Source organism: Pleurodeles waltl, chromosome 12 (assembly GCF_031143425.1).
Source record: "Pleurodeles waltl isolate 20211129_DDA chromosome 12, aPleWal1.hap1.20221129, whole genome shotgun sequence".
Lineage (NCBI taxonomy): Eukaryota > Metazoa > Chordata > Amphibia > Caudata > Salamandridae > Pleurodeles > Pleurodeles waltl.
Genome location: NC_090451.1, coordinates 36,939,456 through 36,955,430, shown reverse-complemented (window position 1 = coordinate 36,955,430; position 15,975 = coordinate 36,939,456). Strand labels below are relative to the sequence as shown.

General features: G+C 49.2%; 1 protein-coding gene across 6 annotated transcripts in view; it reads left to right on the top strand.

Annotated features, from left to right (window-relative positions):
* The window catches only part of GATAD2A (GATA zinc finger domain containing 2A), a 268,346-nt gene that overhangs the window by 219,875 nt on the left and 32,496 nt on the right, over positions 1–15,975 (top strand). The window lies entirely within an intron of this gene.

Here is a 15,975-nt window from a genome sequence, read left to right as displayed (position 1 = left end):
TTGTTTCCATTGCGCATGGGCGTCGACTCCATCTTAGATTGTTTTTTTTCCGCCATCGGGTTCGGACGTGTTCCTTTTCGCTCCGTGTTTCGGGACGGAAAGATAGTCATAACTTCGGAAAACTACGTTGGTATTGTTTCGTTCGGTATCGGGTTAGATTAGAATAGACACCGAATCCTGAAGAGCTCCGGGAGCCCTTCGGGGTAATTTCGATCCCCCGTCGGGGCCTGGTCGGCCCGACCGCGTGCATCATCGACACTGATGGAACGGACCCCGTTCCGATTCTGTCCTAAATGCCACAGTAAATACCCCTATACAGACCAACATTTGGTCTGTAACTTGTGCCTATCACCCGAGCACAAGGAAGAAACGTGTGAGGCCTGTCGAGCGTTTCAGTCCAGAAAAACGCTCCGTGACCGAAGAGCCAGACGGTTGCAGATGGCGTCCACGCCGACAGGACATCGAGGGTTCGAGGAACAGGGAGAAGAAGAAGCCTTCTCCATCCATGAATCGGACTCGGAAGAATTCGACGTCGAAGAAACCGTGAGTAAGACGTCGAAGCAAGCACCACACAGTAAAACAGACAAAGCCCAGGGGACGCCACTGCCGACAGGCCATGGCACAACCCATAAAGTAGGTGACCGTCCATCGGCACCGAAAAAAGGCGAACTGGTGCCGAGGTCGTCCGACTCTGTTCGAGACACAGGCACGCAGCAATCTCGGGACCGAGAAAGTGCTGCAGAAAAGGGTCGACACCGAGACAGCACCACCGAGGCTGCTCGGCACAGAGACCGCGGCACCGAAGAGGGTCGACGCCGAGAAAGTTCGACACCGAAAAAGAAAAATCTCGTCGGAGCCGAAATCAACAAAAGACACGGTTTCGGTGCCTAAACGACCAGCAACCGAACCAACAGTCGGTTCGTACTCAGAGGAACAATCACTGTCCTCCCAAATGCGCAAACACAGGTTTGAGGAAGACTTACAAACCACAGATGTTGACCACACCCAAAAGCGGATCTTCATACAAAGTGGTACAGGGAAGATCAGCACTCTTCCCCCAATCAGGAGGAAAAGGAGACTCGAATTCCAACCACAAGGCAAGACACCACAAGCAAAAGTGGTAAAGAAGATAACTCCACCACCCTCTCCACCACCGGTAACTCATACATCACCGGCACAGACTCCGTCACATTCACCAGCTTATACCACTATGAGCCAAGATGACCAGGATGCATGGGATCTCTGACGCCCCAGTATCAGACAATAGCCCTGAGTCGTACCCTACTAAGCCCTCACCACCTGAAGACAGTACAGCGTATGCACAGGTGGTAGCTAGGGCAGCAGAGTTCCATAACGTGTCGTTACACTCAGAGCCCGTCGAGGATGACTTCCTTTTCAACACCCTCTCCTCCACCCACAGCAATTATCAAAGCCTTCCTATGCTCCCGGGAATGCTAAGGCACGCTAAACAGATCTTTAAAGAACCTGTCAAAAGCAGAGCAATAACTCCAAGGGTGGAGAAGAAATATAAAGCACCGCCCACAGACCCTGCTTTTATCACAGCACAACTGCCACCAGATTCAGTTGTCGTAGGAGCAGCTCGTAAAAGAGCCAACTCGCACACATCAGGCGACGCACCACCTCCAGACAAGGAGAGCCGCAAATTCGACGCAGCTGGGAAAAGGGTCGCAGTACAAGCTGCAAACCAGTGGCGCATCGCTAACTCGCAGGCGCTCCTAGCGCGATATGACAGAGCCCATTGGGACGAGATGCAGCATCTCATCGAGCATCTACCCAAAGAATTCCAGAAACGGGCAAAGCAAGTGGTTGAGGAGGGACAAAATATCTCCAACAACCAAATACGCTCCTCTATGGATGCAGCAGATACAGCTGCAAGAACAATAAATACCTCGGTAACCATAAGGAGGCACGCATGGTTGCGCACATCCGGCTTCAAACCTGAGATACAACAGGCAGTGCTCAATATGCCGTTCAATGAACAACAATTGTTTGGACCCGAAGTGGACACGGCAATTGAGAAATTAAAAAAAGATACTGACACAGCTAAGGCCATGGGCGCACTCTATTCCCCGCAGGGCAGAGGCACTTTTGGCACGTTTCGCAAAACAATCTTCAGAGGGGGGTTTCGAGGTCAAACCTCACAAGCTAGTACCTCACAAACCACACCGTCTACCTACCAGGGACAGTACCAAAGGGGAGGCTTTCGGGGCCAATACAGAGGGGGACAATTCCCTAGAAACCGGGGAAAATTTCAGGGTCCCAAAACCCCGCCAACCAAACAGTGACTCACAAGTCACTCGACCCCTTCACACAACACCAGTGGGGGGAAGACTAAGCCAGTTCTACAAATTTTGGGAGGAGATAACAACAGACACTTGGGTCTTAGCAATTATCCGGCATGGTTATTGCATAGAATTTCTCCAATTCCCTCCAAATGTCCCACCAAAAGCACAGAATATGTCAAAACAGCATTTAGACCTGCTAGATCTGGAAGTTCAAGCATTACTACAAAAAGACGCAATAGAATTCGTACCAGGTCCACAAAGAAACACAGGAGTTTACTCACTGTACTTTCTAATACCAAAGAAAGACAAAACACTGAGACCAATCTTAGATCTCAGAATACTAAACACCTACATCAAATCGGAACATTTTCACATGGTCACGCTACAGGACGTATTGCCACTGTTGAGACAGCAAGACTACATGACAACCTTAGATCTAAAAGACGCGTATTTCCACATACCGATACATCCCTCGCACAGGAAATACCTAAGGTTCGTATTCAAGGGAATACATTACCAATTCAAAGTGTTGCCGTTCGGTATAACAACTGCACCGAGAGTCTTTACAAAATGTCTAGCAGTAGTTGCTGCACATATCAGAAGGCAGCAAATACACGTGTTCCCCTACCTAGACGATTGGCTAATCAAGACCAACTCCCTAACAAGGTGTTCACACCACACAGATTATGTCATACAAACCCTCTACAAACTAGGGTTCTCCATCAACTATACAAAGTCACACATTCTGCCGTGCCAAACACAGCAATACTTAGGAGCGACAATCAACACAATAAAAGGGATTGCCACTCCAAGTCCACAAAGGGTTCAAAATTTTCACAAAGTCATACGAGCCATGTATCCAACACAAAAAATACATGCAAAGATGGTGTTAAAACTCCTAGGCATGATGTCCTCATGCATAGCCATTGTCCCAAACGCAAGATTGCACATGAGGCCCTTACAACAGTGCCTAGCATCACAATGGTCACATGCACAGGGTCAACTTCTAGATCTGGTGTTGATAGACCGCCAAACATACATCTCGCTTCAATGGTGGAACAGTATAAATTTAAACAAAGGGTGGCCTTTCCAAGACCCAGTGCCACAATACGTGATAACTACAGATGCTTCCATGACAGGGTGGGGAGCACACCTCAATCAACACAGCATCCAAGGGCAATGGGACATACATCAAAAAAGGCTTCATATAAATCACCTCGAATTGTTAGCAGTATTCCTAGCGTTGAAAGCATTTCAACCCATCATAATCCACAAATACATTCTTGTCAAAACAGACAACATGACAACAATGTATTATCTAAACAAACAGCGGGGAACACACTCGACACAGCTGTGTCTCCTAGCACAAAGGATATGGCAGTGGGCAATTCACAACCACATTCGCCTAATAGCACAGTTTATTCCAGGGATCCAGAATCAGCTAGCAGACAATCTCTCTCGGGATCACCAACAAGTACACGAATGGGAGATTCACCCCCAAATTCTAAACTCTTACTTCCAAATTTGGGGAACACCTCAAATAGACCTATTTGCAACAAAAGAGAACGCAAAATGCCAAAACTTCGCATCCAGGTACCCACACCAGCAGTCTCAAGGCAATGCTCTATGGATGAATTGGTCAGGGATATTTGCGTATGCTTTTCCCCCTCTCCCTCTTCTTCCATATCTAGTAAACAGATTGAGTCAAAACAAACTCAAACTTATACTAATCGCACCAACATGGGCAAGACAACCTTGGTATACAACACTACTAGACCTGTCAGTAGTGCCTCATGTCAAACTACCCAACAGACCAGATCTGTTAACACAGCACAGACAACAAATCAGGCATCCAAACCCAGCATCGCTGAATCTAGCAATTTGGCTCCTGAAATCCTAGAATTTGGACACTTAAACCTCACACAAGAATGTATGGAGGTCATAAAACAAGCTAGGCCATCCACTAGACACTGCTATGCAAGTAAATGGAAAAGATTTGTTTGCTACTGCCATAACAATCAAGTTCAACCATTACATGCATCTCCAACGGATGTAGTTGGATACTTACTACATCTGCAGAAATCAAATCTGGCCTTCTCTTCCATAAAGATACATCTCGCAGCAATATCTGCATACCTGCAGATTACTCATTCAACTTCACTGTTTAGAATACCTGTCATTAAAGCATTCATGGAAGGCCTAAAGAGAATTATACCACCAAGAACACCACCTGTTCCTTCATGGAACCTCAACATTGTCTTAACAAGACTCATGGGTCCACCTTTTTGAACCCATGCATTCTTGCGAAATACAATACCTAACGTGGAAAGTTGCATTTCTCATTGCCATTACATCTCTAAGAAGAGTAAGTGAAATTCAGGCGTTTACTATACAAGAACCATTTATTCAAATACACAAAAATAAAGTAGTTCTAAGAACCAATCCAAAATTCCTACCAAAAGTTATCTCACCGTTCCACTTAAATCAAACTGTAGAACTACCAGTGTTCTTTCCACAGCCAGACTCAATAGCTGAAAGGGCACTACATACATTAGACATCAAAAGGGCACTAATGTACTACATTGACAGAACAAAACCAATTAGAAAAACAAAACAACTATTTATTGCATTTCAAAAACCTCATACAGGAAACCCAATATCAAAACAAGGTATAGCCAGATGGATAGTTAAGTGCATCCAAACCTGCTACCTTAAAGCAAAGAGAGAGCTGCCTATTACACCAAAGGCACACTCAACCAGGAAGAAAGGCGCCACCATGGTCTTCCTAGGAAACATTCCAATGAATGAAATATGTAAGGCAGCAACATGGTCTACGCCTCACACATTTACTAAGCACTACTGTGTAGACGTGCTATCTGCACAACAAGCCACAGTAGGTCAAGCTGTACTAAGAACTTTATTTCAAACTACTTCCACTCCTACAGGCTGAACCACCTCTTTTGGGGAGATAACTGCTTACTAGTCTATGCACAGCATGTGTATCTGCAGCTACACATGCCACCGAACGGAAAATGTCATTTACCCAGTGTACATCTGTTCGTGGCATTAGTCGCTGCAGATTCACATGCGCCCACCCGGGAGCCTGTAGCCGTTTGGAAGTAATCTCCAACATTTGTACATTTGTAAATATATTACCTTAACCTTTATTTTGTACATACTTATTCATTCCATTGCATGGGCACTATTACTAACATACACAACTCCTACCTCACCCTCTGCGGGGAAAACAATCTAAGATGGAGTCGACGCCCATGCGCAATGGAAACAAAGGAGGAGGAGTCCCTCGGTCTCGTGACTCGAAAAGACTTCTTCGAAGAAAAACAACTTGTAACACTCCGACCCAACACCAGACGGCGGACTATGCACAGCATGTGAATCTGCAGCGACTAATGCCACGAACAGATGTACACTGGGTAAGTGACATTTTCCTTTTGCGTTATAAAAACCATTGGTCTGGCATAGCAAAAACAACAAGTGATGGACGGAATGCTGAACATTGTCAAACATTCACCCCCAGTACAGTGATCTGGGCCTAAATCCATCGTTTTTTTGCTGCCCATGCCATTCCAGTTTGGACCCAGCCATATGCAAATCAGTCTTGACCCTGTTCCCCATGGGAACAGTCCAGCCCGAACTGCTAGGCCAGGTCTTCCCTGGACTGGAAACAAGCATCCTGGGACCGGTTTCGGGGTTTCACCCCTCATCAGCCAGGCTAGCTTGAATCCAGTGGCATGGGAAGCACGGGACCCACGTCTGGGCATACCCTTCCCACTTAGGGCGACAAAGCAAAAACAACAAGTGATGGACGGAATGCTGAACATTGTCAAACATTCACCCCCAGTACAGTGATCTGGGCCTAAATCCATCGTTTTTTTGCTGCCCATGCCATTCCAGTTTGGACCCAGCCATATGCAAATCAGTCTTGACCCTGTTCCCCATGGGAACAGTCCAGCCCGAACTGCTAGGCCAGGTCTTCCCTGGACTGGAAACAAGCATCCTGGGACCGGTTTCGGGGTTTCACCCCTCATCAGCCAGGCTAGCTTGAATCCAGTGGCATGGGAAGCACCAGTGAGGACCTGGCTTGGCAGTTCGGGCTGGACTGTTCCCATGAGGAACAGGGTCAAGACTGATTTGCATATGGCTGGGTCCAAACTGGGGTGGCATGGTGAGCAAAAAAACGATGGATTAAACCCAGATCTGTGACTGGGGGTGAGTGTCTGACAATGTTCAGCATTCCGTCCATCACTTGTTGTTTTTGCTTTGTCGCCCTAAGTGGGAAGGGTATACCCAGACGTGGGTCCCGTGCTTCCCATGCCACTGGATTCAAGCTAGCCTGGCTGATGAGGGGTGAAACCCCGAAACCGGTCCCAGGATGCTTGTTTCCGGTCCAGTGAGGACCTGGCTTGGCAGTTCGGGCTGGACTGTTCCCATGAGGAACAGGGTCAAGACTGATTTGCATATGGCTGGGTCCAAACTGGGGTGGCATGGTGTAGGAAGTTGGCTCTGTATGTGCTATTTCAAAGTAAGGAATAGCATGCACAGAGTCCAAGGGTTCCCCTTAGAGGTAAAATAGTGGTAAAAATAGATAATACTAATGCTCTATTTTGTGGTAGTGTGGTCGAGCAGTAGGCTTATCCAAGGAGTAGTGTTAAGCATTTGTTGTACATACACATAGACAATAAATGAGGTACACACACTCAGAGACAAATCCAGCCAATAGGTTTTTATATAGAAAAATATCTTTTCTTAGTTTATTTTACGAACCACAGGTTCAAATTCTACATGTAATATCTCATTCGAAAGGTATTGCAGGTAAGTACTTTAGGAACTTCAAATCATCAAAATTGCATGTATACTTTTCAAGTTATTCACAAATAGCTGTTTTAAAAGTGGACACTTAGTGCAATTTTCACAGTTCCTAGGGGAGGTAAGTATTTGTTAGGTTAACCAGGTAAGTAAGACACTTACAGGGCTTAGTTCTTGGTCCAAGGTAGCCCACCGTTGGGGGTTCAGAGCAACCCCAAAGTCACCACACCAGCAGCTCAGGGCCGGTCAGGTGCAGAGTTCAAAGTGGTGCCCAAAACACATAGGCTAGAATGGAGAGAAGGGGGTGCCCCGGTTCCGGTCTGCTTGCAGGTAAGTACCCGCGTCTTCGGAGGGCAGACCAGGGGGGTTTTGTAGGGCACCGGGGGGGACACAAGCCCACACAGAAATTTCACCCTCAGCAGCGCGGGGGCGGCCGGGTGCAGTGTAGAAACAAGCGTCGGGTTTGTAATGGAAGTCAATGGGAGATCTAGGGATCTCTTCAGCGCTGCAGGCAGGCAAGGGGGGGGTTCCTCGGGGAAACCTCCACTTGGTCAAGGGAGAGGGACTCCTGGGGGTCACTCCTCCAGTGAAAGTCCGGTCCTTCAGGTCCTGGGGGCTGCGGGTGCAGGGTCTCTCCCAGGTGTCGGGACTTAGGATTCAAAGAGTCGCGGTCAGGGGAAGCCTCGGGATTCCCTCTGCAGGCGGCGCTGTGGGGGCTCAGGGGGGACAGGTTTTGGTACTCACAGTATCAGAGTAGTCCTGGGGTCCCGCCTGAGGTGTCGGATCTCCACCAGCCGAGTCGGGGTCGCCGGGTGCAGTGTTGCAAGTCTCACGCTTCTTGCGGGGAGCTTGCAGGGTTCTTTAAAGCTGCTGGAAACAGAGTCGCAGCCTTTCTTGGAGCAGGTCCGCTGTCCTCGGGAGTTTCTTGTCTTTTCGAAGCAGGGGCAGTCCTCCGAGGATGTCGAGGTCGCTGGTCCCTTTGGAAGGCGTCGCTGGAGCAGGATCTTTGGAAGGCAGGAGACAGGCCGGTGAGTTTCTGGAGCCAAGGCAGTTGTCGTCTTCTGGTCTTCCGCTGCAGGGGTTTTCAGCTGGGCAGTCCTTCTTCTTGTAGTTGCAGGAATCTAATCTTCTAGGGTTCAGGGTAGCCCTTAAATACTAAATTTAAGGGCGTGTTTAGGTCTGGGGGGTTAGTAGCCAATGGCTACTAGCCCTGAGGGTGGGTACACCCTCTTTGTGCCTCCTCCCAAGGGGAGGGGGTCACAATCCTAACCCTATTGGGGGAATCCTCCATCTGCAAGATGGAGGATTTCTAAAAGTTAGAGTCACTTCAGCTCAGGACACCTTAGGGGCTGTCCTGACTGGCCAGTGACTCCTCCTTGTTGCTTTCTTTGTTCCCTCCAGCCTTGCCGCCAAAAGTGGGGGCCGTGGCCGGAGGGGGCGGGCAACTCCACTAAGCTGGAGTGCCCTGCTGGGCTGTGACAAAGGGGTGAGCCTTTGAGGCTCACCGCCAGGTGTCACAGCTCCTGCCTGGGGGAGGTGTTAGCATCTCCACCCAGTGCAGGCTTTGTTACTGGCCTCAGAGTGACAAAGGCACTCTCCCCATGGGGCCAGCAACATGTCTCTGGTGTGGCAGGCTGCTGGAACTAGTCAGCCTACACAGACAGTCGGTTAAGTTTCAGGGGGCACCTCTAAGGTGCCCTCTGTGGTGTATTTTACAATAAAATGTACACTGGCATCAGTGTGCATTTATTGTGCTGAGAAGTTTGATACCAAACTTCCCAGTTTTCAGTGTAGCCATTATGGTGCTGTGGAGTTCGTGTAAAACAGACTCCCAGACCATATACTCTTATGGCTACCCTGCACTTACAATGTCTAAGGTTTTGCTTAGACACTGTAGGGGCACAGTGCTCATGCACTGGTACCCTCACCTATGGTATAGTGCACCCTGCCTTAGGGCTGTAAGGCCTGCTAGAGGGGTGTCTTACCTATACTGCATAGGCAGTGAGAGGCTGGCATGGCACCCTGAGGGGAGTGCCATGTCGACTTACTCATTTTGTTCTCACCAGCACACACAGGCTTGTAAGCAGTGTGTCTGTGCTGAGTGAGGGGTCTCTAGGGTGGCATAATACATGCTACAGCCCTTAGAGACCTTCCCTGGCATCAGGGCCCTTGGTACCAGAGGTACCAGTTACAAGGGACTTATCTGGATGCCAGGGTGTGCCAATTGTGGAAACAATGGTACGTTTTAGGTGAAAGAACACTGGTGCTGGGGCCTGGTTAGCAGGGTCCCAGCACACTTCTCAGTCAAGTCAGCATCAGTATCAGGCAAAAAGTGGGGGGTAACTGCAACAGGGAGCCATTTCTTTACACAAGCCCCCCCCAGCCCACAGGCCAGGAGACTCAGCCAACGCTGGAAGAGTCTTCCTAGTCTGTCAGGCGAGGAAGAGTAGAGGAAATGGCTGGTTCGTTGCAGGGCCTACTCTGCCTTACATCCTCCTGTTCAGGTCATTCCCTCTGGGGAACTGACCCACTTCCACAGTGATAGGACCTAGTCTGAACTGCCTCTTGTCTGTGCTTTTTATGTCTTCACCCATTCTCTCTATTTTGAGGTCAGAGGTATCCACCTCTGCTAATCTTATCTTAGCCAGGGTCACCCCTAGCTTACCCAAAGAGGTTACCCAGAGCTGGAGTAACCCCACCATGACCAACAGGGTCAGGGGGCCTAACTTGTTATTTGGCATGGGGTCAGACCACCATGCCAAGGATAGTGCAGCCATAAAGGCTAACACCCAGCAGAGGCCACTGACAGCTGTCAGTGCCCAGAACCACACCTTTAGCTCTTCACCTACAAGGGCAGGGGCTAAGTTACAGGCTTCTTTGGGTTCAGGGTGCCTGTCTGCTGTATTAGAGTGGGGGGTTACCACATCTTGTAGTAAACACCCTTCTTCCACTCTTTCTTCTGTTAGCTGAGGAGCCACCCACTCAGGCTTAACAGTTGCCTGACTAGCCAGGACTTCTTGTGGGTCAGGTTGGATTTTATCAGAGCCATTTTTGGAGTTCTCCCCTACTGGAGCAGAATCTCCTTGGCTTGCTGGAACCTTGGCTAAAGGTTGTCCACCTTTCCTACTCTGTTTCCTTTTCTTTTTCTTCTGGGGCCTACTTGCATTTACTGCAGAGGCAGGCACTCCAGAATCCTTGGGAGAGGACTGGCCCTGGACCAGTTCTTCTCTTAGGCTCTGACTAACCTCTGGGTAGTCATTTCCAAGGAGACAATCAAGGGGGAGGTCTGTACTGACTACCACCCTTCTCCAGCTAAAAGTTCCACCCACTTCTATGGGCACAAGAGCCACAGGCCTATTAGTGACCCTGTCTGGGCTAACTCTTACTCTGGCCATCTCACCTGGGATGTACTGGTTTGAGAGCACCAGCCTGTCATGCACAATAGTGTGACTGGCACAAGTGTCTCTCAGGGCAGTGGCTGGGATTCCATTCACCTGTAGGTGGTGGAAGTGTCTACTTCCCTCTGGAATCTGCAACTCACCTGTTGGGCCCATTTTCCAGTTGAAAGCTATGAAGACCTCCTCATCTGAGGAGTCATCTCCAATGGCTACACTGGTTACCCCTGGGATTTTGTTCTGGGGTTTGTTTTTGGGACAAGAAGTGTCCTTGGTGTGGTGCCCAGACTGTTTACAGTTGTGGCACCATGCCTTAGTGGCATCCCAGTTCTTACCCTGGTACCCACCTTTGTTTTGGGTTGTGTCTTGGGGCCCACCCACCTGTTCTGGTTTTTGGGGGCCTACAGAGGACTCTTTTTCTTTGTTTCTAGTGTCACCCACTTTCTCCTGGGGAGGCTTTGTAACCCCTTTCTTTTGGTCACCCCCAGTGGAAGTTTTGGTTACCCTAGTCTTGACCCAGTGGTCTGCCTTCTTTCCCAATTCTTGGGGAGAAATTGGACCTAGGTCTACCAGATACTGATGCAACTTTTCATTGAAGCAGTTACTTAAAATGTGTTCTTTCATAAACAAATTATAAAGCCCAACATAGTCACACACTTCATTTCCAGTTAACCAACCATCTAGTGTTTTTACTGAGTAGTCTACAAAATCAACCCAGGTCTGGCTCGAGGATTTTTGAGCCCCCCTGAATCTAATTCTATACTCCTCAGTGGAGAATCCAAAGCCCTCAATCAGGGTACCCTTCATGAGGTCATAAGATTCTGCATCTTTTCCAGAGAGTGTGAGGAGTCTATCCCTACACTTGCCAGTGAACATTTCCCAAAGGAGAGCACCCCAGTGAGATCTGTTTACTTTTCTGGTTACACAAGCCCTCTCAAAAGCTGTGAACCATTTGGTGATGTCATCATCATCTTCATATTTTGTTACAATCCCTTTGGGGATTTTTAGGATGTCAGGAGAATCTCTGACCCTATTTAAGTTGCTGCCACCATCGATGGGACCTAGGCCCATCTCTTTTCTTTCCCTTTCTATGGCTAGGAGCTGCTTTTCCAAAGCCAATCTTTTGACCATCCTGGCTAACAGGGGGTCATCTTCACTGGAGTTATCCTCAGTGATTTCAGAGGTGTTGGTTTCTCCTGTGAGGGAACCAGCATCTCTGACTATTATTTTTGGAGTCAGGGTTTGAGGGACCCTGTTCTCCCTAGATAGGACTGGTAGGGGGGAATTTTCCTCCAAGTCACTATCCTCTTCCTCTGAGTTGCCACCCTCAGAGGGGTTGGCCTTTTCAAACTCTGCCAAAAGCTCCTGGAGCTGTATTTTGGTAGGTTTGGGGCCCATTGTTATTTTCTTTATTTTACAGAGTGACCTTAGCTCCCTCATCTTAAGATGGAGGTAAGGTGTGGTGTCGAGTTCCACCACAGTCACATCTGTGCTAGACATTTTGCTTCTAAAAGTTGGAATACTTTTTAAGAATCTACAACTGGTTCTAGAATCTAATTCAAACTTTTACAAACTTTTAAACTCTAAAAGAAATGCTAAACAGGATCTAACACAAGGCCCTAGCAGGTCTTTTAAGAATTTAGAAAACTTTTCAAATTGCAAAAATCAATTTCTAATGACAATTTTGGAATTTGTCGTGTGATCAGGTATTGGCTGAGTAGTCCAGCAAATGCAAAGTCTTGTACCCCACCGCTGATCCACCAATGTAGGAAGTTGGCTCTGTATGTGCTATTTCAAAGTAAGGAATAGCATGCACAGAGTCCAAGGGTTCCCCTTAGAGGTAAAATAGTGGTAAAAATAGATAATACTAATGCTCTATTTTGTGGTAGTGTGGTCGAGCAGTAGGCTTATCCAAGGAGTAGTGTTAAGCATTTGTTGTACATACACATAGACAATAAATGAGGTACACACACTCAGAGACAAATCCAGCCAATAGGTTTTTATATAGAAAAATATCTTTTCTTAGTTTATTTTACGAACCACAGGTTCAAATTCTACATGTAATATCTCATTCGAAAGGTATTGCAGGTAAGTACTTTAGGAACTTCAAATCATCAAAATTGCATGTATACTTTTCAAGTTATTCACAAATAGCTGTTTTAAAAGTGGACACTTAGTGCAATTTTCACAGTTCCTAGGGGAGGTAAGTATTTGTTAGGTTAACCAGGTAAGTAAGACACTTACAGGGCTTAGTTCTTGGTCCAAGGTAGCCCACCGTTGGGGGTTCAGAGCAACCCCAAAGTCACCACACCAGCAGCTCAGGGCCGGTCAGGTGCAGAGTTCAAAGTGGTGCCCAAAACACATAGGCTAGAATGGAGAGAAGGGGGTGCCCCGGTTCCGGTCTGCTTGCAGGTAAGTACCCGCGTCTTCGGAGGGCAGACCAGGGGGGTTTTGTAGGGCACCGGGGGGGACACAAGCCCACACAGAAATTTCACCCTCAGCAGCGCGGGGGCGGCCGGGTGCAGTGTAGAAACAAGCGTCGGGTTTGTAATGGAAGTCAATGGGAGATCTAGGGATCTCTTCAGCGCTGCAGGCAGGTAAGGGGGGGGTTCCTCGGGGAAACCTCCACTTGGTCAAGGGAGAGGGACTCCTGGGGGTCACTCCTCCAGTGAAAGTCCGGTCCTTCAGGTCCTGGGGGCTGCGGGTGCAGGGTCTCTCCCAGGTGTCGGGACTTAGGATTCAAAGAGTCGCGGTCAGGGGAAGCCTCGGGATTCCCTCTGCAGGCGGCGCTGTGGGGGCTCAGGGGGGACAGGTTTTGGTACTCACAGTATCAGAGTAGTCCTGGGGTCCCGCCTGAGGTGTCGGATCTCCACCAGCCGAGTCGGGGTCGCCGGGTGCAGTGTTGCAAGTCTCACGCTTCTTGCGGGGAGCTTGCAGGGTTCTTTAAAGCTGCTGGAAACAAAGTCGCAGCCTTTCTTGGAGCAGGTCCGCTGTCCTCGGGAGTTTCTTGTCTTTTCGAAGCAGGGGCAGTCCTCAGAGGATGTCGAGGTCGCTGGTCCCTTTGGAAGGCGTCGCTGGAGCAGGATCTTTGGAAGGCAGGAGACAGGCCGGTGAGTTTCTGGAGCCAAGGCAGTTGTCGTCTTCTGGTCTTCCGCTGCAGGGGTTTTCAGCTGGGCAGTCCTTCTTCTTGTAGTTGCAGGAATCTAATCTTCTAGGGTTCAGGGTAGCCCTTAAATACTAAATTTAAGGGCGTGTTTAGGTCTGGGGGGGTTAGTAGCCAATGGCTACTAGCCCTGAGGGTGGGTACACCCTCTTTGTGCCTCCTCCCAAGGGGAGGGGGTCACAATCCTAACCCTATTGGGGGAATCCTCCATCTGCAAGATGGAGGATTTCTAAAAGTTAGAGTCACTTCAGCTCAGGACACCTTAGGGGCTGTCCTGACTGGCCAGTGACTCCTCCTTGTTGCTTTCTTTGTTCCCTCCAGCCTTGCCGCCAAAAGTGGGGGCCGTGGCCGGAGGGGGCGGGCAACTCCACTAAGCTGGAGTGCCCTGCTGGGCTGTGACAAAGGGGTGAGCCTTTGAGGCTCACCGCCAGGTGTCACAGCTCCTGCCTGGGGGAGGTGTTAGCATCTCCACCCAGTGCAGGCTTTGTTACTGGCCTCAGAGTGACAAAGGCACTCTCCCCATGGGGCCAGCAACATGTCTCTGGTGTGGCAGGCTGCTGGAACTAGTCAGCCTACACAGACAGTCGGTTAAGTTTCAGGGGGCACCTCTAAGGTGCCCTCTGTGGTGTATTTTACAATAAAATGTACACTGGCATCAGTGTGCATTTATTGTGCTGAGAAGTTTGATACCAAACTTCCCAGTTTTCAGTGTAGCCATTATGGTGCTGTGGAGTTCGTGTAAAACAGACTCCCAGACCATATACTCTTATGGCTACCCTGCACTTACAATGTCTAAGGTTTTGCTTAGACACTGTAGGGGCACAGTGCTCATGCACTGGTACCCTCACCTATGGTATAGTGCACCCTGCCTTAGGGCTGTAAGGCCTGCTAGAGGGGTGTCTTACCTATACTGCATAGGCAGTGAGAGGCTGGCATGGCACCCTGAGGGGAGTGCCATGTCGACTTACTCATTTTGTTCTCACCAGCACACACAGGCTTGTAAGCAGTGTGTCTGTGCTGAGTGAGGGGTCTCTAGGGTGGCATAATACATGCTACAGCCCTTAGAGACCTTCCCTGGCATCAGGGCCCTTGGTACCAGAGGTACCAGTTACAAGGGACTTATCTGGATGCCAGGGTGTGCCAATTGTGGAAACAATGGTACGTTTTAGGTGAAAGAACACTGGTGCTGGGGCCTGGTTAGCAGGGTCCCAGCACACTTCTCAGTCAAGTCAGCATCAGTATCAGGCAAAAAGTGGGGGGTAACTGCAACAGGGAGCCATTTCTTTACACATGGTGAGCAAAAAAACGATGGATTAAACCCAGATCTGTGACTGGGGGTGAGTGTCTGACAATGTTCAGCATTCCGTCCATCACTTGTTGTTTTTGCTTTGTCGCCCTAAGTGGGAAGGGTATACCCAGACGTGGGTCCCGTGCTTCCCATGCCACTGGATTCAAGCTAGCCTGGCTGATGAGGGGTGAAACCCCGAAACCGGTCCCAGGATGCTTGTTTCCGGTCCAGTGAGGACCTGGCTTGGCAGTTCGGGCTGGACTGTTCCCATGAGGAACAGGGTCAAGACTGATTTGCATATGGCTGGGTCCAAACTGGAATGGCATGGGCAGCAAAAAAACGATGGATTTAGGCCCAGATCACTGTACTGGGGGTGAATGTTTGACAATGTTCAGCATTCCGTCCATCACTTGTTGTTTTTGCTTTGTCGCCCTAAGTGGGAAGGGTATGCCCAGACGTGGGTCCCGTGCTTCCCATGCCACTGGATTCAAGCTAGCCTGGCTGATGAGGGGTGAAACCCCGAAACCGGTCCCAGGATGCTTGTTTCCAGTCCAGGGAAGACCTGGCCTAGCAGTTCGGGCTGGACTGTTCCCATGGGGAACAGGGTCAAGACTGATTTGCATATGGCTGGGTCCAAACTGGAATGGCATGGGCAGCAAAAAAACGATGGATTTAGGCCCAGATCACTGTACTGGGGGTGAATGTTTGACAATGTTCAGCATTCCGTCCATCACTTGTTGTTTTTGCTTTGTCGCCCTAAGTGGGAAGGGTATGCCCAAACGTGGGTCCCGTGCTTCCCATGTCACTGGATTCAAGCTAGCCTGGCTGATGAGGGGTGAAACCCCGAAACCGGTCCCAGGATGCTTGTTTCCAGTCCAGGGAAGACCTGGCCTAGCAGTTCGGGCTGGACTGTTCCCATGGGGAACAGGGTCAAGACTGATTTGCATATGGCTGGGTCCAAACTGGAATGGCATGGGCAGCAAAAAAACGATGGAT